The 25,661-nt window shown below is 36.5% G+C and overlaps 1 long non-coding RNA gene across 3 annotated transcripts in view; it reads left to right on the top strand.

Annotated features, from left to right (window-relative positions):
- Positions 1-25,661, top strand: part of LOC141371341 (uncharacterized) — a 62,425-nt gene that overhangs the window by 30,694 nt on the left and 6,070 nt on the right. For 2 of the 3 annotated variants that reach the window (XR_012376227.1, XR_012376229.1), the window contains exons 5-7: positions 1,956-2,113; positions 3,965-4,094; positions 9,974-10,053. This is a non-coding gene — a long non-coding RNA (uncharacterized lncRNA). The remainder of the gene's footprint in view (positions 1-1,955; positions 2,114-3,964; positions 4,095-9,973; positions 10,054-25,661) is intronic. The other variant, XR_012376228.1, reaches the window with a different exon arrangement.

Here is a 25,661-nt window from a genome sequence, read left to right as displayed (position 1 = left end):
GGTTTATATAGCTCACAGTATTAAGTTAAAAGAGTATAATACATGTTATACAAAGAGAAATGTAACTGTGGCCTAAAAGAACATTTTTGAGTCGGTTTCACATTAAACATTGAATAGAAAAGTCGACTTATCTTAAAGCAAGACACTATATCACTCTGCTATAAGCAAATGTTTCGTTTGTAAATAAGGATGAACTGACAGTGCTTGAAAGTGTAGTTCATCAAAATCACAACAAGAAACCAAATATTATGAATGTGTAAAATTCCATGTTTATTTAATATCCATTACATAGCCGGTTCATTGAAACCAGACTTTGTAAAGACAAATAACATTTCTGATGAACATAAACAATATCATATAGTTGAAATTCATCCTGTATTTTCACATGAGTAAAGATGTCATTATGCAAGAGTTTCAACAATAAAGACCTTGCTGTGAATTGACATGGCATCTCTCAATGCTTCAAAGCGGCACCGGCCTCCATCACCTCAAGAGGAGACATGAGTGGCTCTGTGTCAGGGAGCTCAGTGACGGGCAGGTCCACACCCAAGTGTCATGGACTCTTTCCCCAATATCTGAGCTGGTGTCCAGTGTGGTCTGTGTCTTTGGTACCTTCTCAGAGGACATATCCAAAACTCAGGATGGGTATTCCTAGGACCACAAAAAAACAAAGCAGAAAACCAGTGGCAATATGCAGATAATGTAAAAAGGCTCACCCTGGTCAAGGAGCAGTATCAGTATTACATTTCATAATATCAGTGATTATTATCTTTATAGTTGCTCATATTTATTGAAGTTCACTATGTGCCAGGTGCTATGTTAAGCACTTAACATTCACTATTGTAGAAAATGGTCACAAGAACACTTTAAAGCTAAGCTAGACAGATGTCAAGAAACTCTGGGGGCACCTAGGTGGCTCAGTCGGTTAAGCATCTGCCTTTGGCTCAAGTCATGATCCCAGGGTCCTGGGATTGAGCCCCATGTCAGGCTCCCTGCTCAGTGGGGAGCCTGCTTCTCCCTCTCCTTCTGCCCTTCTCTCTGCTCATGCTCTCTGTCTCTGTCTCTCTCTCAAATAAATAAATAAAATCTTAAAAAAAATAAAAAAGAGAAACTTGAATGCAGTTTCACAGTAAATAGTAGAACCAGAATGCCCTTTGCGACACCCAAAGATGGCTCAGGGAAGAGCAGTAGCTTCCAGTGTTCGACATTGTAGATGAGCTGATAAACTTCCTCAAAGCCATTTGTAGCCCTTTTCCACCTTGCTTTTCTCTCTTATGGAGGCTGGAAAACTAAAATTCCTAACATTCTAAAAAAACCTCTTTTTGTCTCTCTGATAATATTTTTTCTTCTAATTTTTACATTCCAAACCACAACAGAGTTCTTTCTCCTAGGAGTGACCATGTGATAGATTCTGACTGAGATGTAAGGTGAAGTTGCTAGCGGGGTTTCTCAGAATGTTTTCTTAAAAAGAGACAAATTCAGTTGTACAGCAGATCTCTAGCTAAGAAGATAGACTTCATGGCAAGTGTTCTATGCTCACACACAAACAAGCACACAGACACACACACACATGCACACACAGAGTGAGGAAAACAGATTTCTGATTCCTTCACCCCTCCACCCTTCTTCTTTACCTATCCTAGATTATATATATCCTCAGATTGGTTGATACATAAAAGAAAAAAAAATCCTTCTGGTGAGCCATGTTAATTTGATACTTGTGGCTGATTATACTGATTACCTAAAACTGCTTTATAAAGTTTTGTGACTTATTGGGGGCTGGGAACAATAATCACCAATATTTGTTAAATAAAAAGATAAATGATTGAACTATATATCTTAATTGAGGTATGTTCTGTACCGTATTTCTACAATTAAATTAATGTTGGGTGAATTGCCTTTTATTTGAATATTAAACACTAGCACATCTGAAATGGCTATCAATTCTTTTGTAGATTAAAAAATAAGATAAGCCCTCTGGGCAATGTGCGCAGAAAAAATAGCTATACCCCTGATCAGAAGGTTCCAAAGTCTAGAATTGAGCTCGTTGTTGTGCCCAACAGAAAAGGAAAGAAGAAAATCAAGGAGAGAAAAGAAGACATTTCTGGAGAAGGTAAAATACTCAGATTTTTTTTTTTTAAATCTGTTAAATTGAACAAAACCCACTTTCTAAACCCAGTTCCCCTGTTAATGATTGGAATTCCATTTCCAGCACTTACTGGGTGTGTGATCTTAGATAAGGTTGTTTTCAAATATAAAGTCTACATTTTGCAGCCCTTCTCATAGGATTGTTTTTAGGATTAACTAAAACCATGAACATAAATTGGTACTGTGCCTGACACATAGAATACAGTTAACAGATTTTAATTCTCCCTGCTACCCAGTTCCCCATCACCCATCCCCTTTGACAGAAAGATGACTTCACAGGCTTTTGTCTAATTTCTGAAAGCATTTTTTTTTCTTTCTACATAGCTCAGTCACCATACAAAGACAACATTTGGTTGAACATAGATATTAGTGAAAGAAATGGCTCCAACTAGGATGTAAGCTTCCTGAAGACAGTAACCAATGTTTTGCAATTGCTAACCAATGTTAGCAATGTTTACATTCTTCAAAAATTTGAATTTCTAAGTACTTTCCAGTTAGGATAGCTAAAGAGAAGATAATTTTTGAGCCCCCCATATTACCATTTAATGATTTATTAATCCAAATGACTCATCTTTGTCAAGGTGTAATCTTGTCAGCATTTACTACCCATTAAGCACATTGCTTGAGGACCTATAAAGTAATTGTGAACAAAGGTAAACCCATTTTGTCAATAATAATAGGAAGGAATGAAAAACCAAAAAAATATCTATAGTATAATGGTTGTTTACTGTGAATTGTTCCCTATGCTAGGCTCCTTGATACATTATCATAATCCTCTCCACAACTATGCAGAATGAGTGTCATTAACCCCATATTAGGAAAGGAAAACCAAGGGTTAAAGACTTGATTGGCACTAACTAGTAAGTGAACTCAGAGTGACTTAACCACGGTTTGACTTCAGATCTCTCATATTCCAATGTTTGAGCTCTTTGCACTTTATCTACTGCATCCCAGAAGACATGCAGGTTATGAATTTCTGGAAAAATGAAAAAAAGTCAAGGAAATCATACATCTAGTTTGGTAGAAAACAAGGTTTGGGGACCCTAGTTATTCAGATCTATAACATCAAAATTATTTATTGCTAATAAAAACCAATAATGTCTAGTATTACTGTTATACAAAGATCTCTTTTAATCTTCACAACAGTTCTGTGAGGTAGATGTTATTACCTCCTCATCTGAATAGATGTTGAAATTCAGAGAGAGCAATGGCTTTTCCAGGAAGCAGATCTTGGGCCCACACCCTCACCCCATCATAGTCCAGAGTTCTTTCCACTATACCACCACATTCTGCCTGCCATGCTACTTTGCCTGAATTTCAATGAAAAAAGGACCACAGAAGGTACGGTGACGTGGAATAAACATCATATTTGGTCCTTCTTCCTTCTATTATCTAAAATGCTTTTTGCTGAACAAGGCTTTTTTTTTTTTTTTTTAAACAGGGTGTGTTCATAGAAGGCATTCTGATACACTATGGATTCAATACAGCAAGTCTTCCCACTGAGCATGGTTGGGCAAATATTAGAGTGATTTTCTGAAGATCTTTAGTTCGTGTTTGATTTTCAGTATGTCCTTTTCCTTCTCCTTAACATCTGTTTTCAAATGAGCGGTGAAAAATCACTTTAAGGGCTAGAATAGCTCTGGAATATTTAACAGATGCTGGAGCTCACGTCTAGGATACCAGTTCAGATCCAACGAAATATGGTTTTCTCCTCTTCTAACCTATGACTTAAAGCAGTAGGAGCAGACCACTATCTTTAAACTAGTAAAGTAGTATGTTGTACCATAAAACCATTCTTTCCTATTTTGATTTAAAGGTGCTGGTGAGGAATCAGCTAAGATTGTTACCACTGAGAACTAGCACAGCAGTAACCACCATTCACTCCAGTGACCCCTGGTGTGTCTCTTGTGCTTGTAGAAGTGGGACAGCTGGATATAAGCAACCAGGTGAGATGGGAGAGCATATATTCCTTTAAAAAATCTTTTTGAATTTGGGAAAGATGGATTTAGGGTGAACAGCAAAAATTAGCTGACAGCTAGAAGTAGCTGACAAAGAAGAAAGATTATGATCCAAGTTTGGACTAAATTAGAATGATCAGAAAGAAAGCCCAAATGAGTCAATAGCCAAACACTGGAAGGAAAAAGATTCAAATGCCAAACATATCAACCTTGAAGACCAGAGGACTCTGGACAGTAGTGACCCTTGGAGAGCTCTGCATGCTCAGGTAGTCTTCATTAACTTTTTGATGATCTTTAAGTGTTAAAAACATTGTCTTCAGGTATTATTAAGGAAAGATGCCCGAATCAGGAAGATTCAATTATAGATAATATTCTGGTTCCTGGGGTGGACCAAAGATGTAAAGGTGTCCTTCACAAACTGGCACTTCCAAAGTCTTCTTTCTGTTTGTGCCATACATTACATAGTTCTCTCTCTCTTTTTTTTAAAGATTTTGTTTATTTATTTGACAGAGAGAGAGACAGTGAGAGAGGGAACACAAGCAGGGGGAGTGGGAGAGAGAGAAGCAGGCCTCCTGCTGAGCAGGGAGCCTGATGCGGGGCTCGATCCCAGGACCCTGGAATCATGACCTGAGCCGAGGGCAAACACTTAACGACTGAGCCACTCAGGCGCCCCACATAGTTCTCATTTTATTCCTTCTTGAACCCCTATTTCCTATTGTGATATGCCATATTAGCAGAAGTAAACACTTTGTTTCACTCTTCTCTCTAACAAATATATATTAATTTAATCTTCACAACAAACCTCTGAGATGGGATCTATTATCCCCATTTTACAGATGAGGAAACTGCACGGAGAGGTCTGGCAAGTTCCCAAAGTCATGCAGGTAGTTAGTGAAACCAGGCCATCTTCTTCAAGTCCTTGCTCTTAATTGGTACACAATAATACCTTGCTTAAATATTTCATGCAGTTAAAATATTTTACAATCTTCTAAGAATAAAATTGCAGTACAAACAAAGGTATAGGTAGTTTCCAAGTATTTAGTGGGTCCATAACTGACCTGAAAAATAAAATTGTTTTTATTAAGAAACTGATTTAATTCCTAATCTCTTTGAGTGTGCAATTATACTTTTAGAAATAAAATATATTGTTTTACTTACATGATGATAAAAGTTATTATACAAATATGAAAATTTCACAAAGAACCTAAAAATTGTAATGTTTTAAATGGCCCTGTTCAAAAAGCTAAGCTAAAACTAATGGGGCACCTCTTTGAGGTATTTTAGTTTTCAAATAACAAAAGACTCCTCTATGTCTACCATCATTTCTGGGCACTGTAAACATTGCTTGTATTAATGCAAATGCTAGTTCAATTGGTGACATTTCAAACAAGGAAGCAGAGGCTGTACTTTGGAGCTGAACATGTACATAATTGGAAAAGGTGGTGATGAACTAAACCATATTTACAAAAGCATTGGAAATAATGGCTCATGAGTCCTGTAGAATTTTCCCCCCTTTAAAACAATCATATACTATACCTTTTGGTTCATTTCTTGGCATCTTATTCATGCTGTAAATCTCCCTGCTGGATAGGAAATCTAGTCCCCATCACCGCCATTTTTCAAATTAAGTTTATCTCTCTTGCTGGGTGCATGGATGATATAAAATCTAAGGATTTTTCAATTTGTTTCATAATTTCTTTTTAAGATTTTATTTATTTATTTGAGAGAGAGAATGAGATAGAGCATGAGAGGGGGTAGGGTCAGAGGGAGAAGCAGACTCCCTGGTGAGCAGGGAGCCCGATGCGGGACTCGATCCCAGAAGCTGGGGATCATGACCTGAGCCGAAGGCAGTTGCTTAACCAACTGAGCCACCCAAGCGCCCTGTTTCATAATTTTTTGAAATCAGAATTTCAACCAGGGGCAATCAAAATGACAAACTCCTAAACGTTATGTCATGGTAGGAGAGGATGTGCATGGGAATGTGTATGCATGTGTGTGTGCATGCGCATGCACGCATGCATGTGTGTCTGGTTTATTATTGCAGTGATGACAAAAACTGGGGACTAGAGACTGGTAAATATGCTCTCTCTGGAGAAGAAATGCAAATTTAAAATGAGGTGGACTTTCCCTCTACTACATATTTATTTACCAAAGTCATAGAAAACCCAAACTCATTTCAGGCTTCTTGAAAAGTAAACCAAAAAATGATTAAGCATCTCTGATAAAAGTGTGCATATATGGCTGGAATGCTGAATATCACAGATAAAAAAAAAAAAGCAACTTCCTACACTTTCAAAAAAAACCCTCAAAAACAAAAAAACCTATTCTGACCAAAAATTATTTCCAGGCAATCTAGTGAATAAAGTGTGAATATATTAACCTGAAGCTTTTCTGAAGTTTTCCTGAAAGTTGCACACCAAAAGTTTCCATCTTATGCCTTACTAGAGGCATGAATTCTCCATCTATAAATCGTAGACATACACTGTCCAAGAAGACACCAGCATAAAGCACAATGGAGTAGTGGCTCTTTGAGTCCTATGAAAATCCTACATGTAGCCTTTGGATGGTCTTTGTATTATGTAAGGTTAATAGAATGAATATCACCCTCTCTGTGCTGGCATAAACTAATAATTTCCTTATATAGTAAAATTAGTTGTCAGCTCATTATTGCCTCATCGAAAAGAGCACTAATTCGGAGTACTCGGGTGGCTCAGTTGGTTAAGCGTCTCACTTCGGCTCAGGTCATGAACTCAGGGTCCTGGATGGAGCCCTGGGTAGAGCTCCCTGCTCAGAGGGGAGTCTGCTTCTCCCTTTCCCTCTGCCCCTCTCCCTACTTGGGCTCATGCTCTTTCTTTCTCAAATAAATAAAATCTTTAAAAAAACACACACACTAATTCTGATGAATTACTTTGATGGATATGGCTGTAGTAGGAGCAGTAGGGCATGGATTCTTTAGCTTTATCCGGGTGGTGTAAGGATTAAAGTATTTTTCTAGTCATGTTTTTAGACACCCATTTTTATAGCATCCTGAGATTTCCAGACTACTCAAGATGTGATGGTTTACTGATCCTGAATCCAATGAGAAAAAAGTTTACACATTCTAAAGGAAATAGGTTTCAAATGACTATGTGAGGTGCAATTTCCATTGGAATGATTTCTCTTAATTTTGAGCTTTAACCATTCCCATTGCTGTAGTACCTCCCAAAAGTAAGCATGGTTTATAGTCTTCACACTGCCTTTTAGCACATTAATATATTCTTCTGAATCTCACAATGGTAGAACCTGAAGGGCAGGAATTCTGGCTTTTTTTCTTTCTTTCTTTTTTGTATCCCCAGCACCCAAGAATGTGCTCCACAGACTCAGTTTGAATGAATTCATGGAGATACCTAAAGTAGATGCTTTGCTGTACAGTTATATTTGATTACCTAACTGTAAAATTACTATCATAAAGTAAAAAACATAATCCTCCTGCTTTTAAAAAAATATACAACCACTTCATTCCATGGCAAAATGTCTCCTGATATAGAGTTCTTCCATGACAACCTTACTACCCTGCATAATCATTTGTGAAAAAACACTGGCCTCTACTTTCATATCATCTCCCCACCTCACATATATGATTCTATATAAATTTAAAAACTTCTCAATCCCAAGATTTAGACCTACTAGCCTTAGATTGCACAAACCGATTCCATATGGTTTTGTAATAACATCGATACTATAGCGCTCAACATCTTATGCCATGCTTTTTCATGAACACCTGTGTTTTGGAGAAAGTGACCAGTCTGTCACCATGCAGGCCTCCTAATGTCAGCTCACTTCTCTGTTGACACCTTTCTGGCCCACCAGAGATTGTGGAGGGAGGGATACTGTGAAAAGACTATTTAAGTCTTCTTAAAGGACTAGAGGAGTCCTTTTGATGAACTTCAATGAACTTTGACTTCAAATTTTGAGTTTTTGAGTTATTTACCTCCTGAGCTTAAAATCTCCAATTTTCATAGTTTTGCACCTCTGAATAATTGCTCCTTCTTTGTGGAATGTTCTTCCTGCCCCCTCTAGGACAGCAACTCAGTCTTCTGGGACTATATCCAATGTGATCTCCTCTGTGAAGTGTTTCCCAAGTTTGTCATTAAAACATGTGCTTGTGATTAATTTTTCTTACATACCTTCTTGGTCAAACTTTAAGGCCTGTGTCTTAGTCATCTACATGTCTATATAACATTGAAGAGAGTGTCTGAGTAGTACATAGTAGATATTCAGCAAACATTATGTTGAATGTAAATAATTAATGAGTGAAACCACCTCTCAGAGATTTCAATTCCTTCTCCCTGGAATGGAATGTAGAATTAAGCCATGAAAAAGGAAGTCACCTGAAATTTTGTTATTATTATTATTAAAGAAACTACTCTTTAAGGAAGGATGAAAGAAAGAAAAATCACTCCTTGGGCCTTACGTGGAGAGGCACATCTTTGTCCTTGCAAATTGGGTGAAAATCAAATACATTATTATTCAGGCTATTTTAATTCTCATGATCCTGGGCTATTTTATTATAATTATCTGCTTGGACTAGTAATAAAGAAGAGAAAAACATATACAAGGTGAAGGCATCTGTCTTGGCAAAACCAAATTCCAACAATTCCAAGGTCTTCACTGTTTCCTTGATGATTATATATCTGAGGTTGTCAACATTAGAATAGATTTTAAGCTCCTGGTCATTTTCTCAAGCAAATAGGATGAAACCAAAGGATTAAATAATGTTTTCAATTTATAATGTCTCACTACAAATTTTTGATTTTTTAATAAATGAATTATTAAAGCTGCAAACGATAGTGGCTTCCTTTGAAGAATTATTTAAAGCTCTGTTTAAGTACTTAAAAGATAATAGAGAATAAGAAAATTCTTCTGTGACTGGTTAAAGGGCAATTGGTATGTATGCTATTGATGAGGGTGGGGAAAAAAAATATCTGCCAGGTGACTTCAATTCAGCTGAATTATATGACTCATATTTGCTGAGTAGAAGAACCAAAAAGTAGGCCAGCTAAGGAGATTTAGCATGAAAGTTGGAGACCCCTGGGTCAGAAACCCTACAAGCAAGAATAAGTGTTTTTGGTTTTTGTTTTTTGTTTTTCTGAAAAGAATCGATACCTTATATACAGCTGACTAAGTGGGCTTCTCTGTCAGCTAGGGCATGTCCTTTAGTCTCCCTGAGATTCAGTGCCCTCGTTTTAAATGAGACCATTGTAACATCTTTTGTAAATGATGAGGACGGGCAGACCTGGGTTAACAGTCCTTTCTGAACTCACCTGGAGAGGGGAAAGCTAAGAGAGAGAGGACTGCTGGGAATTGCACTGAAGAAGAAACATTTGAATGGGAGGCTGAGTGTTGGAGTATATTCCAATTGTGACCCAGCTATGGGATGACTTGGTTTTGATAAGTAAATAGCTCTTCGTGTCTGATTCCTCACTGATGAAATGAGATTTCCAGGGTGTATAAAACAACTGAAACTGATAAGTAAGAGCACAGTCATAAAAATTGTTTGCGGGTCACATAAGCTAAACTGACTCACACTGACATGGATTGCTAAAGAGACGTCGTGGAATCTTCACACATAGTGTTGCTTCTAGTCTACCCTCCTTCCCGTTTTCAGGGGAGATTGCAAGAGAGACGTTTATAAAGACTGGGTGCCTGAGATGAGTCCTGAATGGTGTGGGGTGCTCCTGGCATCAGGACATAATGCTCCTGGCACCATGTCATGCATGGCAGTCTGATGAGTGAGTCAAGGGGCAGTAATGATGAGTTCCAGACCTTTGTGACAATGTTCACAAGTGATGCCCAGTTTCAAATGGGATCATTTTTCCTCTGCTCAGATACTCTGCATCAGAAATGAGTCTGCTCGTGAATTCTTAGAAGAAAATCAAAGAGGATGCAGCAGCGTCTTCCTTCCCTGGTGAGTTATGCCCAGCAACCTCCCTTACACATATACTGCTCTGTACATGGAATGTGGGGCGGGGGGACGCACCTTGGAATTCCCAGAGACTGAAAGTTTTCTGAAGGCTCTTCAGCTGGGCTCTCAGAATCAAGAATGAAAATGTTAGGCACAGAGAGTGGGTCTGAAAATGGGAATCCTCAATATGGGAGAGTATTAGTTAACTTGGAAAAGGTGGTGAATTTCTTTTTCCCTCATTACAACCTGAATGTTATTCAGGCATTAAGAGAATCAGTCTAATTATTTCCCATTTTAGCCCTTGGCCTTTTTTATTTCATTAATAGATGCTATTTCTTTAGACAACCCAATAGCACAGATGCCTATTAGTCCCAACGTTTGAATAAAGGAAACTGAGGCAGAGCAAAGTTAAGGAATTAGCTCTCATCTGGCTAGAATTCTTAACTATATTAAATGCCTTACTCTGTTTCACCTCTTTCCATATACAGCATAGATTTTAATACCCCATTGATTAACTAGTTTGATCCTGCTACCCACTAACTCTCTTCTTCCACTTCCCCAATGGGAGATAGACTTCAGTTCAGAGATAAGATGTTATTTATTTATTTTTAGAAGTCAGTAATTCAGTGACCATTCTGGCATTCTCAAATTTTTTTCCTTGTCCTCCAGAATATCTACTCAGCTAGAGGGGCCAGTATCTTAAGAGACCATGAGTCTCTGTCAGTAAAAGGGAGTTGCTTCTCCATCCCACTCAGACTTCGCAGAAATACTTTGTCAAGAATCTTTGGATTTCATAAAAACCTCTAGATTTCCTTTCTCAAACTTCAAGTTTAATTATAATATTTTTAAGAGCTGCAAGACACAATTTCCCTTAATTTAAATCTTTTTCTAGTAGCATTTAGGTTTGTATTTCAATGAAAGCCTGTACATGTTAAATATATATATATATATATATATATATATATATATATATACACACATTGCTTAGAAAATTAGTCTTGTTATGTTTCCAAGTATTCAGGACTTGTAAATTTAAAACAAAACAAAACATATTTTGATTTACTTAGGCAAACTAGCCTCAAAAGAGAAAAAAACACTAGTTTAACTTCTAATTTAAACTTGAAAAGTTTTATCCTGGGGAATTTTTTTCCACTTTCCTAACTCATGTCTCACAATCTACTTTAATTTTCTGAATATTTACATTTCCTCTGAAATAATCTTATCAAGTCACTCCTGTCCTTTATTGTTTTTCAAACTCAAACTTAATGTGTATTACTCACAAAGTGTTGGGGGAAAAGGCTATTTTAGAGAAAACGATGCAAATTAGTAATTTTTTGGAAATGATTCAAATAAAGAGGTGGCATCCACTTGGCGAATGGCCTGTGGCTAGCAGTCCCAACTGGAACTTCCTGCCCTCTTGAGGCTTTGAGTTTCCCATCTGTTCAGGGAGTCAGTCTCCAGCTCCCCAGCAGCTTTGTGATTTTTACTGTATCATTGACTACAGCCTTTCTGTAACATTTACATTGCTATATTCACTGCACTAATGTTCACTTAATTTTTGTCCTTAATTTACTTAAAAAAATTTTTTAACTTAACTGAATGTATCTTAAAAGGAAGTTTTCTGTCCCTGCTGTAAATAGATGGACAAAATTAATTTAATGAAAACCATACAGTGTTATTAAATTCTAGCTCCACAGAGTTGTCTGCTGAAGACTGAGCCTGAGGCTTGCTTTCTATTTTTTAAAAAGCAAGAGAAAAGTGTTAGAGAGTTCTTTGTCAGCACCAGCTTGAGACTTTCTTCCTGATATAATTAGAAGTCTCAAAAACCCTGAAATGATCCAGACTTTCTTACTGTGTTATCGCATAGCGATATGCCTCCTAAAATTATCTTGTACACACCAATGGTGTGGACATGTCCCTCAACCTGGGAAACATGGGGTTGAATGTTGTCCAAGACCTCTGCTAGCTATAACTTTATTTTACAGCAAACCAGTCATTTCAGTTTACAGACACGCAAAAGACACAGAGGTACATTTCTCTTCCGGTGCTTCGAAAAGCTGATACACAAACATCTTGTAGAAAGAGTTGACTCTTCTTTCTACTCTGTAACTCTGGCCAACTTGTTCAGACATGAAAAGGTAATGAGAAAGTGTGAATAAGAGCAGGAATTAGGATTCAGCTGGCCAATCCAATTTGATTGTTGCAAAAGACCTTTATCTAACAATCAAATGGAAAAATGTCCTTATGGTGGTTGAAACTTTTTTGGCGGAGCTGAAAGTCAAATTCTGGGATCAGTTTGACAAAGTAGCTGTATTTTGGTAAAAGAATTGATGCAGTTTGGGTAATATTGCCAAACTTAATTGTCTTTAACTTCTAACTGCCCAGTGACCATTTGTATGATGAAAATAAATGTTTTAAAAACTGAAATGAATAGCCATTTCTGTTTATAATTTTGTGTTTGTTTTTTGCAACAGTCTTGTACAATTAGACAGAGTGAAACCTTAGTTCAAGGACTTTCTTTTCTCCTTTGTAGAATGCTGCTAGAGTTACACAAATGACCAAAGCTTAGAATCATTTTGTTATCCAGCACTATGTAAAATGAACAATTAAAGCTGACTGACATAGAAAGTGGTAATGGAATATTAGTGGGAAAATTCATTGTTATTTTTTGACTTCTACTGCCAACATAAAATACCATAATGGCAATTGAGATATCATTATTTTTCAATAATCCATTTTACTTGGGGGGGACTCCACGGAGTTCCATCCTTCTGCCTGGAACCTACAGGTAGTACTTGTTATAAGATTAAAGTTGGTGTTAGTCATTTCAGACATTCACTGCTGAGTGGGAGGTAGGTGGCTCATCCTCACCAAAAGTAGCCTCAAAAAATCTCCATGGCACCTGCCACTATGAGCTACAATTTCCAGTTAGTGCAAGCTTCTACTGCTCCTTTATGTCTTACCTACTTAATTCCTGCTTCACTTTGCTTAGGAAACAACACAGAAAACAAAAGGCCAGGCTCACAAGTTGCAAGACAAATTACCCACAGTATCTGCAAAACCAAACCCTGGGTTGGAATCTTGAAATTCAGTGGCTTGGTGTCTTAGAGAGCAGTGGCCTGGGAACTAGGAGACCTGAGTTCTGGGTCAGCCCTGCCACTAACTATGTGACATTGAGCAACTCTGTTGTCTTCACTGATTTTCAGTGTCTCCTTCTCTAAAAGAAAGGGTGAGAAGAGATCTATATAGCCATTTCTTGCCTTCACATCCTATGATTGTATCTGCTTCTTTTAGTGTTACGGTGATTTCTAGCATCAGAAATAATGTTCAATTATCTGAGACTTTAAAGTTAAACAACCCAGCCTGACATAAGATTTTAAAAAGAATAGGCAGCATAAACTCTCATCAACAAGTCATGCACTTTATTAAGCAATTAATAATAGACCCACAATTAGATACCGTGTTTCTGGTTTGTGGGTTAACTCATTGGCTCTGCTATGTATTGACCTTCCGAAAGCCAGAGAATGATAGATAGGGGCCTAACCATTAAGTAGTTGATCTTCAAACATACCTGCATTAATATTTTATCGATTGCATTTCATTTTAATTGTAGTGTGGTTAAAATTCCAATGAGATAAATATTTTCCTTTATGTGAGAACCCCAGAGAACAGTAGCTTTGAAACATTTATCATAAAATAAACACAGACTATTATCTAACAATTATGCATAAAAATGTCTGTGAGTGACTAGATTAATATAGGCCTTCACGTAAAACCAATGATCTACAATGAGCTTCACAGGAAGAGCATGTTTTCACAGACCACAGAATATTCCCAAGCTAGAGAGCTAGCTGAGAAAATGCACCCAAAATATTACTCACTTAAAGTCTTCCCTTTCCTACAACAGCTCCATCCTACAGCCTAAAGCTAAAAACCAAAGACTACATTTTCCAAATATTTGTCAAAACCAAGGGAATTAAAAAAAAAACAAAAACAAAAAACAAACAAACAAAAACAAGGGAATTGTGGTTATTTATTTTAAATTTGAGCCCAAAAGTGATAATCCCACAGTTTTTAACTCTGATATTCATCTCTTTTCCCCGAGCAGTAGTCTGATCTCAAGAAAAGTAGCAGGTAATAGTAATTTCAGTCAGCCAACATCTACCTGTTAAAATACAGCTATTCTAAATAAATAAGTGGTAAGCTTTGGTAGGAGTCTGGCTCAATTTGTTATTAAAGGTACTTCAGAGAAGGGATCTCCATTTTGGTGGAGTTCCCTCCTTCTGATCCTTCATTCAGCAAACTCTTGTTTTGGGCACATACTAATCTTCTCATGCACACTACTTATCACACTGTATTTTTCCAATGGAATCAAATGTAAAACATCTAGTGACTGAATCTTGGAACCATATCCCAGGGGCCATGTGTCAACCCATTCCTACAAAGAGAAAAGAAAAGGAAGTCTGAAGCTAGAAACCTTGAGACAGTACTCTATGCTCTGCTCTCACTTGCCTGAATTAGGTGCTTTTCCACACCTGATTCTCTGCAGTGAGAGGCGGCAGCATAGCAAAGAGGGAGAACACTGCCTCTGTGGCCAAATTTGCTTTGGAATCCTCGCTTCCCCACCTACTAGATGGGGAACTCGGCAAGTTTTTAAAACCTCTTTAAGCCTAAGTTTCTTCTCTAAATTGGAAATAACGATATCCTACTTGAAGTTGCTGCAGGGATAAAATGAGATAATGTGAGTAAAGCTCTTAGTACCAAGTCTGCAAATGATAAGCACCCTGGAATGTGTAGCTTCCATTTAATCTTGTCATTAGCAGAGCATAGAGATGACAGATGAACTAAGACTTATTAAGTCCCGAGAACTCCTTGGGCAAAGAGAGGCTCTAGAAATTACCCTCCCCACGTTTCTCCCCACCCCCACCTCACCCACGGTTCTTTATAAATTTGAGAGCTAATTCTCTGGCTTGTGTACCATCTTTCCCCTTTATCTCCTCTTTCTAATTCCTCATGATTAGTTTTAGAAATATCACTGCATATCAGCAAAACCATCAGCAGACAAAAAGAAAAACAGTAAAAATTCAAATCATTACCTAAAAGTTATTTATTAGTAGATATTTCCAAGTGGTAGAAGTAATGATGAATTTTATCCTCTTGACTTGTGCTTTATATTTTCCAAACTTCTTCATTGACACAGATTACTTTTATAAGGACAACAAAAAATGTATTTAAAAGTGTGTATGTGCGGGGCGCCTGGGTGGCTCAGATGGTTAAGCGTCTGCCTTCAGCTCAGGTCATGATCCCAGGGTCCTGGGATCGAGTCCCGCATCGGGCTCCCTGCTCCTTGGGAGCCTGCTTCTCCCTCTGCCTCTCTCTCTCTCTCTGTCTGTCTCTCATGAATAAATAAATAAAATCTTTAAAAAAAAATAAATAAATAAATAAAAGTGTGTATGTGCATGAATGTGTGTGTGTGTGTGTGTGTGTGTAGCTGGGGAAGTCACTTATTAAGCTCAGTGAAGATGTGGTTATATGGGATTGTCTGAAATAATTGGAGGATGCATGAGTACTAAAAGAAAATTATTTTAGTAAAATGCTTGGGACTTAGAGTTAGAAGACATTGGTTTAATCTTAGTATAATGATCTCGTAGCTGTATCACTTTGGTTACTTAGCCTTTCTAAGCCTCATCTCTCTCATCCATTAAATGGGGTGGTAATACCATTCTCCAGCAACTTCTTGAATGTTGAGTTTGCATGTGAAAAACGTATGATATATGGTACAGAGCTTAGATGTGTTAGTTGACTTATAACCTGAAGAGTATCTAAATGCTTTAAAAAAATTAACTACAAAACTTAGACAAAAACTCTTGCATGAATTAAAATTATTTAAAATTATTCCATGCATTTGTATGTTTCACCCATACCTGAAGTATACATAGTAAAAACTAAACTTAATATTTTTCCTCATAGTCCCTTCCCAAAGTAGCTCCTTTTCTTAGATTTATTAGTACCGTTGATGAGAAGACCTGCTTTATAGTTCTCCAAGCTAATAACATCAATTCATTCCAACTTCTGATTTTGCAATATTCAATCTCTTCCTTATTCCAATTGAGGTTTCCTCTGAAATACTGGTTTGATTCTATTGTTTCTCTCCTCCAGGGCTTCCCCACCTCAGCACTATTGACATTTTGGGCTGGGTTGTTCTGTTAGAAGGGTCTGTTTTGTGCACTGTGGGATGTTTAGCACCATCCCTGACCTCTATTTTATGACAACCAAAAACGCCCCCAGACATTACCAAATATCCCATGGGAGGCAAAATCTTGCCGAGCTGAGAACCACTGCTTTGCTTTGCACATGTCCCATAACAAGAGCAATCTTGAGTCAGAGCACAGGTCCGTGTAACACTAATAATGGTAATAGCAACTTTTACAAAGATTTACCCCAAATTTAGCATTGGCAGCTGAGATTGAAATGAATTTCCATGTAACTTTCAGAGAGTTACATAGGAGAATGCAGAATACGTTGCATTCCTATCTCTGATATTCTCTGAATAAAACAGTGCTTTGCATTTGCCTTGTTTGGAGGTGTTATGCATTATCAAGTGAAATGGTCTCCCTTATCACTGACTCTCACTCTGAAAGTAACCATTTAAAAAAAAAATGCCTTCATTTGTTTATATTATTTTGTTGTTACTTGCATTCAATAGGTTTTTTTTTACATATCTCCTTGCTTATTTACATTAGAACACATTCATTGCAGTGTAGAAGAAAATGTAGTCTGTATCTGATACTGTTTGTAATTCACACCAACATACTCACTAGTGTGTTCATTAAATGTTAAATAATCAAGTATTATGTATTTTTATAATGTATAAATCCTTAATAGATTATTATATAGATGTTTAAGAGTGTTTTGATGATGTTTAGGGGAATTAGTTGGGGCTTTTGCTTGTATGAAGAATGCATTATTATTTTTCCCATTTAAAATAATAAAATATTTGCTCTTTCCCACATGTTTTCAGAAGTAGATTAGATTCAGATATTTAGGAATGCCTGCAGTCATATTACTTAAGCATTTACTATGTGCTGGCCTATTATTTGAGCATTTACCATGTACAAGGCAAATGTACAGCACTGTCTTATTCAGGGGGTATCAGAGATATGAATGCAACATATTCTGAATTCTTCTGTATAACTTGCTGAAAGCTACATGGAAATCCATTTCAATCTGAGCTTCAAACTAAGCATTACTAGATGGGAAAGAAAGGTAGAAGACTTTATTTTAATTTTTTTAGAAACTACATAAGCAATTCTGGTTCTTAATCTTGAGATTTAAAAAAAAAAAAGGTAGCTGTTCTCATTGTAAGGATAGGGCATTCCATTCCCTCACTTTCTATTTACTCCTCCAGGCTTCTGCTCCATCGTTTCATTAAAACTCTACTAGCCATATTCATCAACAGCCTTTTGTGGTAAACCCAGTGGGTTTCAGTCCTTATCCTATGTGACTTCTTGACTTTCTTTTAAACACTGTTGACCATTTAGTTTTGTAACATACTGTATTTTCTAATGTACATTGCAAAGCTAGATTTCTTGCTTGATCTGCAGACCCTATGTTTAACTGTACACTGGGCATCACAACTTAGAAGTCTTACAGACACACCTATAATTCAATTATGCAAAACTGAATTCATCACATCTCCTTCAACCAAAATCTGCTTTTCCTCCTGTGTCTCCAATTTTTAATAAATGGCATCATGATTACCTCCATTTCTTGAGCCAGAATTAAGGCATGATCCATGGCTTTTCCCTTTCCTTTATCTCTATGAACCAGTCAGTCATCAAATCTTGTCGATTTTATCCCTTCAGTAGCTCTTAAGCCCATCATATTTCCTCCCTATTGCTATCATCTTAGTTCTGAATCTTACAGTCTTCTGACTGTTTTATGCAGTTATTTCCTAATTGGCCACCCAGGTGGTCAACTAAGTATTAACATAAACTGCTGGGCGCGACTGGGTGGCTCAGTCCATTAAGCGTCTGCCTTCGGCTCAGGGCATGATCTCAGGGTCCTGGGATTAAGCCCTGCTGGCGGGCTCCCTGCTCAGCGGGGAGCTGCTTCTCCCTCTCCATCTGCCCTTCCTCCTGCTTGCTCTCTCTCTCTCTCTCTCTCTCTCTCATTTTCTCTCTCAAATAAATAAATGAAATCTTTAAAAAAATTTAAAAATAAACTGATTATTTTTCTCAATTGACCAAATACATATGATAACATAGATAAAAGGAAACACCTGACATAGTTGTCAGACCATGCATAATATGGGACTGGTACAGTCTTCTTCCCCAGGAAGAAGTCTTCTTCTTCTTGAGAAGGCAGTGAGAGTACCAGTAAAGAGTTTCAGGTGGGTCATGGTGAGTTCCTCAGTTTGATTATCAGGAGTCATACAGGAATGCCAAAGACTGAGGTAACGACAAGAACCAGGGATCAGTGACTTTTTAAACCAGTAACTGACAGACGGAAACTAGGAAGCAGCAGTGGAGAGATTTGTAGGATTCTGCAGAATATCCCATTTCTTATCCAGGTCATTTTTAATGGACCAGGTGCATACTTGCTGGTTCTTGTACAATGACATATGAAAAGATGTCATGTAGCACCTTTCTTGAGGTACATGGTCTCTAGCCCTTTCCATATATACAGGAGTTATGCAGCCAGCACCTTCCACTGTATGTAATAGTAGGAGATTATTGGATTGAGCCATAAATCAATTGCCAGTAGATGGGAATAACTGAGCCACTTATTTGGGGAAAAGGTAAAATTTAGGAGTAATTGTATGTCTTGTATCTCCGCTAATTCAGCTTCGTTTTAGGATCTCTTAAAGCAAAGAACTTTGCCTTATCCCATATCTAACTCTCTCTGTCTGCGTTAACTATATCTGCTTAGGTTACTTCAGGCATCCCCACAGGATAATTTTGCTTATTTTGAAACAGGATTCTGTATAATTTATTCTTGCCACTTGCCATTATGTTAGAAAAAGTGTTGACATCATATCTTGGTCTTTGGATAAGACAGTAAACACCTGTAAAAATAATTAGTTACAGATAAATAATGTGCTTAGCAAAGGATGTCATTTTAGGTAAAGTAAATACATTGAACATGGATATTCTAAAATGCTCTCAACTTTCCTCAGACATACATTAAAATAGTTTTTGTTTTCTAATCAACATCAATCTCTTGCAAATAATTCTCATACTCTGGGTTAAAAAACCACTTTCTCTTTTGTATTTTGCAGAAATTTTAGTGAAAGTAGATGAAATTTTTATTGTCCATGTATTATAGATCTATATAAGTAAAAATTTGAGATTATCATATTCCTTGGATAGTTGATGAATAAAAGCAATGTACAAAGTAGAATTTGAAGATTGCATTGATTTTTCCAATCTTAAGTAACTTAATGCATCAGGGAAGATAAACATGAAGATTTACAATATCTGTTTAGCTCTTTATTTTGAATTGCTAAATAGTTTTATTTCTTTGTTCTCTCTGTAGCCCCTAATTGATTTTGTGGGTTCCACTGTCCTCAGAGGTAACTCTGAATTCTGTCTTTCAAAAGATGAAGAGTTATGGAACAGATTATATGAAATGCTGTATAGTTAAGATTAATTAATGATTATAGTAGACATTAATTAATAAATCCATTCTCATTATAATTACTTATAATAGTGAATTAGAAAATGATTTTATGTTAATGGATCAATGAGAGAAAAAGAAGGGTCTTTAAGTTTGCAGGAGAGTGGATATGTGGTGAAAGAGGAGAGAATTTGTTAATGATATCCTCTAAATTGCTTGTCCATAGACATTTTTTGACATATCTCTAAGACAAGATTTTTTTCTGGTGAGGTTTCCTATGTCCAAACACTTCAGTGCTGACAAACTCTTTCAATATTTCCTCCAGATTACATGGGAAAACCTCACAAGGGGCAACTTATTAGCCCTACCTAATGATCTGGTTTTCTGTGAACTAAAAAAAGTGTGTATGCATAAATAAGGTGTTTGTGTCAGGACCTAAAACATGAAGGTCCCAAACTGATCAATATGTACCTGACTGATAATGCTATCAATTTCTAGTGTTCTGTTGTTCCCAGTAAACAATACTCAAATTTTTATCATACTTTTATAGTTTGCAAAGTGATTTCACATACATTATCACATTGAGCCCTAAAGAAAATCCAATGAAATGAGTAAAATGGGTTTTTGCCAATGTATAAAGATTAAAAAAAAAACATAGATATTTAGAATGTGGCCGTAAAGTATCATGGCCACTTTAAATCTCCCTTCAGGTAAGGAATGCAGGAAGAGTAGAAGTTGACTGAGCCTTCTAGAGCAAAGAAAGCAGCTTTTTCGATTATCTCTATACCAAAAGACTCTTTGGATTTTTCTAGCAAGAGTCCCCAGGTCTAGGAGCCTAAGTACAGGATTTCCCCTCTATGTATCAGCTTCCAGACAGCTTGTTTTGGACCCTTCCCAAAAAGTCTTAAGGGGAAGAAGGTGTATTCATTTCACTAGATTATATGGAACATCAGATATCAGGTAGGGAGCAGGCAGTGGTAGGACCTCTTAAAAACCTTTGGTTCTTTTTATTTTTATTATTTTTTTGTTGTTATTTTTTAAATTATTTTTTCTTAAGAACCTTTTGAATTCCTTTCTTACTGAATTGGTCCTGGTTAAAACTGAAATCCAGTACTAAAAGGTAACAAAAGAAAACAATCTCACAGACACTGTATCTGAAGAGCTCTTTTTTTTTTTTTTTTTTTTTTTTTCTGAAGAGCTCTTTTAATGCCTAAGCACAGTCAAGAAATAGTGTGGGGACTTGCCTAAAGCAATTGCATTTTCAGGGTTAAGACAAAGTCTTGGTCACTGACCCACATTAACAATAGCAGAAAAAAAATCAGTGGCTAAGTAATGAAGTGACAGAAAAAGAAGGAAGAGCAGAGGAAAGAAGACATGAAAAAGAAAACCAGGAGATATGAACAAAGTACAAAGTTGAACTTCTCTTATTTTTTTCCATTTTGAAAAAATATCCAGAAAAATATTTAACCGTAGCTATTGTACACAGATTTAAAATTCAGGAATTAGCTATAGTAACGTAAGTTATAAGTTTAAATCCAAGATCAATGGCATGTTTTTCATTTTGCAAATCTTAATTTGGAAATCCAATTATGAGACATGAGGATTGACCCTGGCAAGAAGATGGACATTTTTAAAAACTAAAATGTACCTAAGTCCCTAAACAGAAATGTTTTCTTTAACATATTTTTAGTATTATATCTCTAAAATCAGAATAATGCATTGTAGTGGTACAAGATGGGAAAATGTTTCCATTTCAGGTAATGTAAAACACACGTATTTCTGCACTCAGAAATCCATTCTACTTGCTGGAGAGATTTCGGTTTCAATTTCATTGACATATGTTTGAGAAACCCAAAGTTTAAAACATGTTCTTTTAGTAAAATGTCAATTTGCACATATATTCAATTTGCTTCCAGTTTTTCCATATGTTTTTTGACTTTCAGTTTGGTCCCTGAGGTTCTTAAAAATTACATAGGGCTATTTTTCCTCTGTCCCTGAGATGGGCACTGATCAAACTCGTTATGCATCTAAAAATTTAGTTGTAAGTAAATAAGCATAACATTCACTATAATAAAAATAGAACAATAAAAATAGTAACCTGCAGTTAATGTCAGTCCTTTTTTCTATAGGAGGCACTTTGATAGGTAACTCAGTCATCCTCCATTCCACAATAGCGTTGCAATAGGGTGATTTTGCACCTTATTGTGGATTTTAGTAAATTTTTGCTGAATTGAATTGAAATTGATCAGCTCACATAGGCTATCTAGCTGAGACAAATATCTTCTGGTAATTTCTGTTGTTTTACTAACAGTATCCCCCAATTTAACTCCCTACTCCATTTTTACCACACACACTGTAGTAAAGAAAAGGAAGAGGAAATCTTTGGAGATGCTGTGGCAAAACACACAATTGTAAAATTGAAATGCTTTCTAGATGGATCCTATTTGCTCTAGAAGAAAGTATATTTCAGTTTACCTCTACCTCAAACACTTGTCTGGTAGTATTCCGACATTAGTTTGATAGCTCCTAGGTCACACGGTTTCTAACACTGCTGGAGGTAGAAACTAAAACTTGTGATGCTTTCCTCAGTCAGAATTGCATTGATTTTTAACAGGAGACTGTGGAAAATGGTTTTGGACTAAACCAGGGATCATAAACATCAGGGAGGGGATGAACAGGGCCATCTCAATCTTCAGATTCTTCATGGTCAACTATACGGGGTCCCAATCACCTGGATAATTCTGAAACCTGTTGTCTGAATTTTGTTGTTGTTGTTAATGGCAAGCATCCATTCTGATTGGTTGCTATATTCATTCTAATCAGTCCATTTATTTTTAACAACTCTATTGAGGTAAAATTGACATATAACAAACTGCTCGTATTTAATTGTATAATTTTTAAAGTTTTTCCATTTGTATATGTCTGTGAAACCATCACCACAGTCAAGACAGTGGGCATATACCCATCACCCCCAAAAGTTTCCTCAGACCTCTTTGTAATTCCTGCCTCCTGATCATTCCCTCAGATAACTACTGGTCTGCTTTCTGTCCCTATACATTAATTTGAATTTCCTAAACTGTTATATAATTTGTACTCTTTTTTTTGGTCTAGCTTCTTGCAGCATATTTATGATGCAATTCTTCCATATTGTAAAATGTTTCAAAAGTTCATTTTTTATATTGTTGAGTAGTATTCCATTGATTTCATATACTACAGTTTATCCAGTCACCTCTTGAAGGACTATTGTCTAAATGTTTAGGGTTATTAGGGCCATGTTGGATTGGGCTTTAGATGGATGTGCAATTATAATTGCATTCTGCTTGCTTTTCTAAGCCTAGTTAGCAGTCCATCATAATGTAACTCATATAAAAAACATTTCTGTGACAAAACATCAACATCTCAGGATTGGTAAACTATTACAGTTTTTTTTCCTTTAATTTAGGGTAGGTCTGTATACCAAAGCAGTTGGTCATCTCAGTCAGTCAACCTTGAGTAATCAATTTAGGAAAAATAGCTGATCTGAGAGCCTTGAGGTTACATATAGCTTTCTATTGAGTTTCGCTGACTCTTTCCTTACTTGCTCTTTTGTCTCTGTTTGTTTGAGGAAATTATCTAAAGCTTAAGCATTGCTAACTCTTTTAAAAGTGAAAATTACACCTTCTATCTATAACTAAGTCAAGAATAAAAGGTATATTTAATTAGGGGGAAAACCTCAATTTTTTTATAATTTTAAGAGGTATTTTTAAAACTAAGAATAAAATTTCCTTTTGAAATTTGAAAAATCTGTTGATGTTAATCTTTTAATTGGTTGAAGGGCAGAGGACCAAGATGGGGCAGATTTCTAATTTCATTGATTGGCACTATAGGAAAATGCTCATAATTTTGCAGGTATGCCATTATTAATGCCCAATCCTGTAGTCCTTTTTCATGCAGAACTCCCACTGGGAGTACCACATGAGAAAGAAATGTAGGATGAGGCCCGATTATTATAATTCACAAGACTAATTATGACTTTGAGTTTTCCTGGATAAGCTAATTCTTTCTGCACCCTGGGATCAGTAAGCACGAAAGTAGTCTCACAAGGATTTCACTGCATTTAACATTACATATATTTATAAATAAATCCAAAGACCTTAAATAGCCCTTCAATTCTCCGCTGTTTTCTTTGTGTTGTGTTTTTTAAATGATAAAAAAAATTAAATAAGACAATGCCACAGGTGTAATTTCACGAAAAAAATAAGAATAAAAAAATAAGCTATACATCAATCATGCATTTTTTGGCATTGACTCACTTGTTTTACATAGACTGTTTATTTTTATTGGCATCACTGGTGAATAAGACTAAACAGGGACATGGGAAAGCAAGGATTAAAGAGAACCTGAAAGAAAGGAGAACCTCAGACAAATGAGAGTTGGAAGGAAAAGAGGGAAGGAGAAGTGCTGTTGTAAGATAAAAGAAGACTGGCACGAGGGGCTCTGCTTAATTTTCATTTGTGTTTGTGGAGAGCTTTGTGAGTGACATAAAATGATTCGATATTCTTGAATGATTTGAAATCTGTTCTTGATTTTTTGGTGTGACAAATCTCACAAACACTGATTCCAGAGTTTTCTATGATGCCACTGTCAACAAATCCCTCCAACAGCCTTTTTTATTCAGTCACCCATTGTACATTTATCTGAGAGGGAGTTTCTTTGTGTACGAGTAATTTCCATGTTGTGAGGTTTCTTGTCTTCAGTTACCTCCAGTTTTATGCTTTAGTCTGAAAACTCACATACCATTCAAAAAGGAAAACTCAAAGCAATATAGACTGTCGTGCCTTTTACAAAGAATTAGAGCTGTGTGCTCCTACCAGTATAGCAATATATTATATAAGGTCAATACTCCTTTTCACATGCCTCTAATACAGATGCATTTTATGAGGTAGAACAGCAAACACTGAATCACTCTAGTAGAGATACACAAAACAAGTAATTATCTCTAGTTGCAGAAAAATAATTATGCAGTTGTGTGATGAAAACCAGTTTTTAACTGGGAGGAGAAATTCTACCAAAAAAGCATGTGGAAAAGCTAAATGTTGTGTTCTGGAAAATAAGCCATTCTGTAAAACTTCCTAATGCAGCTATATCATCCAGACGAGGTACCATACTTTTTTTTTTTCAATAGCACACTGCACACTGGATGTAATGCAGGATGCTCGTATACACACATAATTACTGCTATTTTCTGTTGGCTTTTCTGTCAAAGTAACCATTTTCTCTATTATCAATTCATCTAATATTTTAGGAAGAATACCCTTTATTGTCACTTAATGCTTACCAGGTAGTCCTTGATTATGATTCAATAGACACCTAGGATCACTAGCAGTTCTTATTTGGAGTCAGGTATTTACTCTCATAAATTTTACTGCATGTTCTCTGTGTCCAAGATATATAAAATAGCATTTGGTATCAAAAAAAAAAAAAGCTAATGGGGCTTTATTTGTAATGCAGCATATTTTTCTTTACATTATACAGGACACCAATGAAATGTGTCTATTTCTACAGAAGGTATTTATCTCAAAGATCTAAGTGAGTTCCCTCTGCTATGACATATACCTAGCCCCATTGAAGCCAGGAGGATTTTGTTTCCTTACTGTTAAGCATGGCTGTTCTGGGCCCTTTAACTAAATCCACTACCATGAATGAACTTAGAGCAGAAACAGCAAGTACAGCTACATTTGGGCTTATATCAGCATTTCCATTTAACACATTTTAAAACTACATTTAAGTAATGTGGAGGTTATGACATGAAGTGACAAAACCCAAGCGTGTGAGCTGGATGAAACTATCTTTAGCCAGGCTTCCTGGGCCAATGTAGCGAAGTATATGGGCTAAAGAAAGAGGCTCGGCTTTGCCTCTGCATTTTCAGGAGTGTGAAGGCTCTTTTTAAAGTCTTAATATTAAACATATCTTATCTATACACCATAATGGCATCTGTGGCCAGCAAACAAGCC

This window comes from Callorhinus ursinus, unplaced genomic scaffold (genome assembly GCF_003265705.2).
Source record: "Callorhinus ursinus isolate GAN/ISIS: 27379988/994484 unplaced genomic scaffold, GSC_fseal_2.0 scaffold3, whole genome shotgun sequence".
NCBI lineage: Eukaryota > Metazoa > Chordata > Mammalia > Carnivora > Otariidae > Callorhinus > Callorhinus ursinus.
This window is presented reverse-complemented; position numbering and strand designations above follow the sequence as displayed.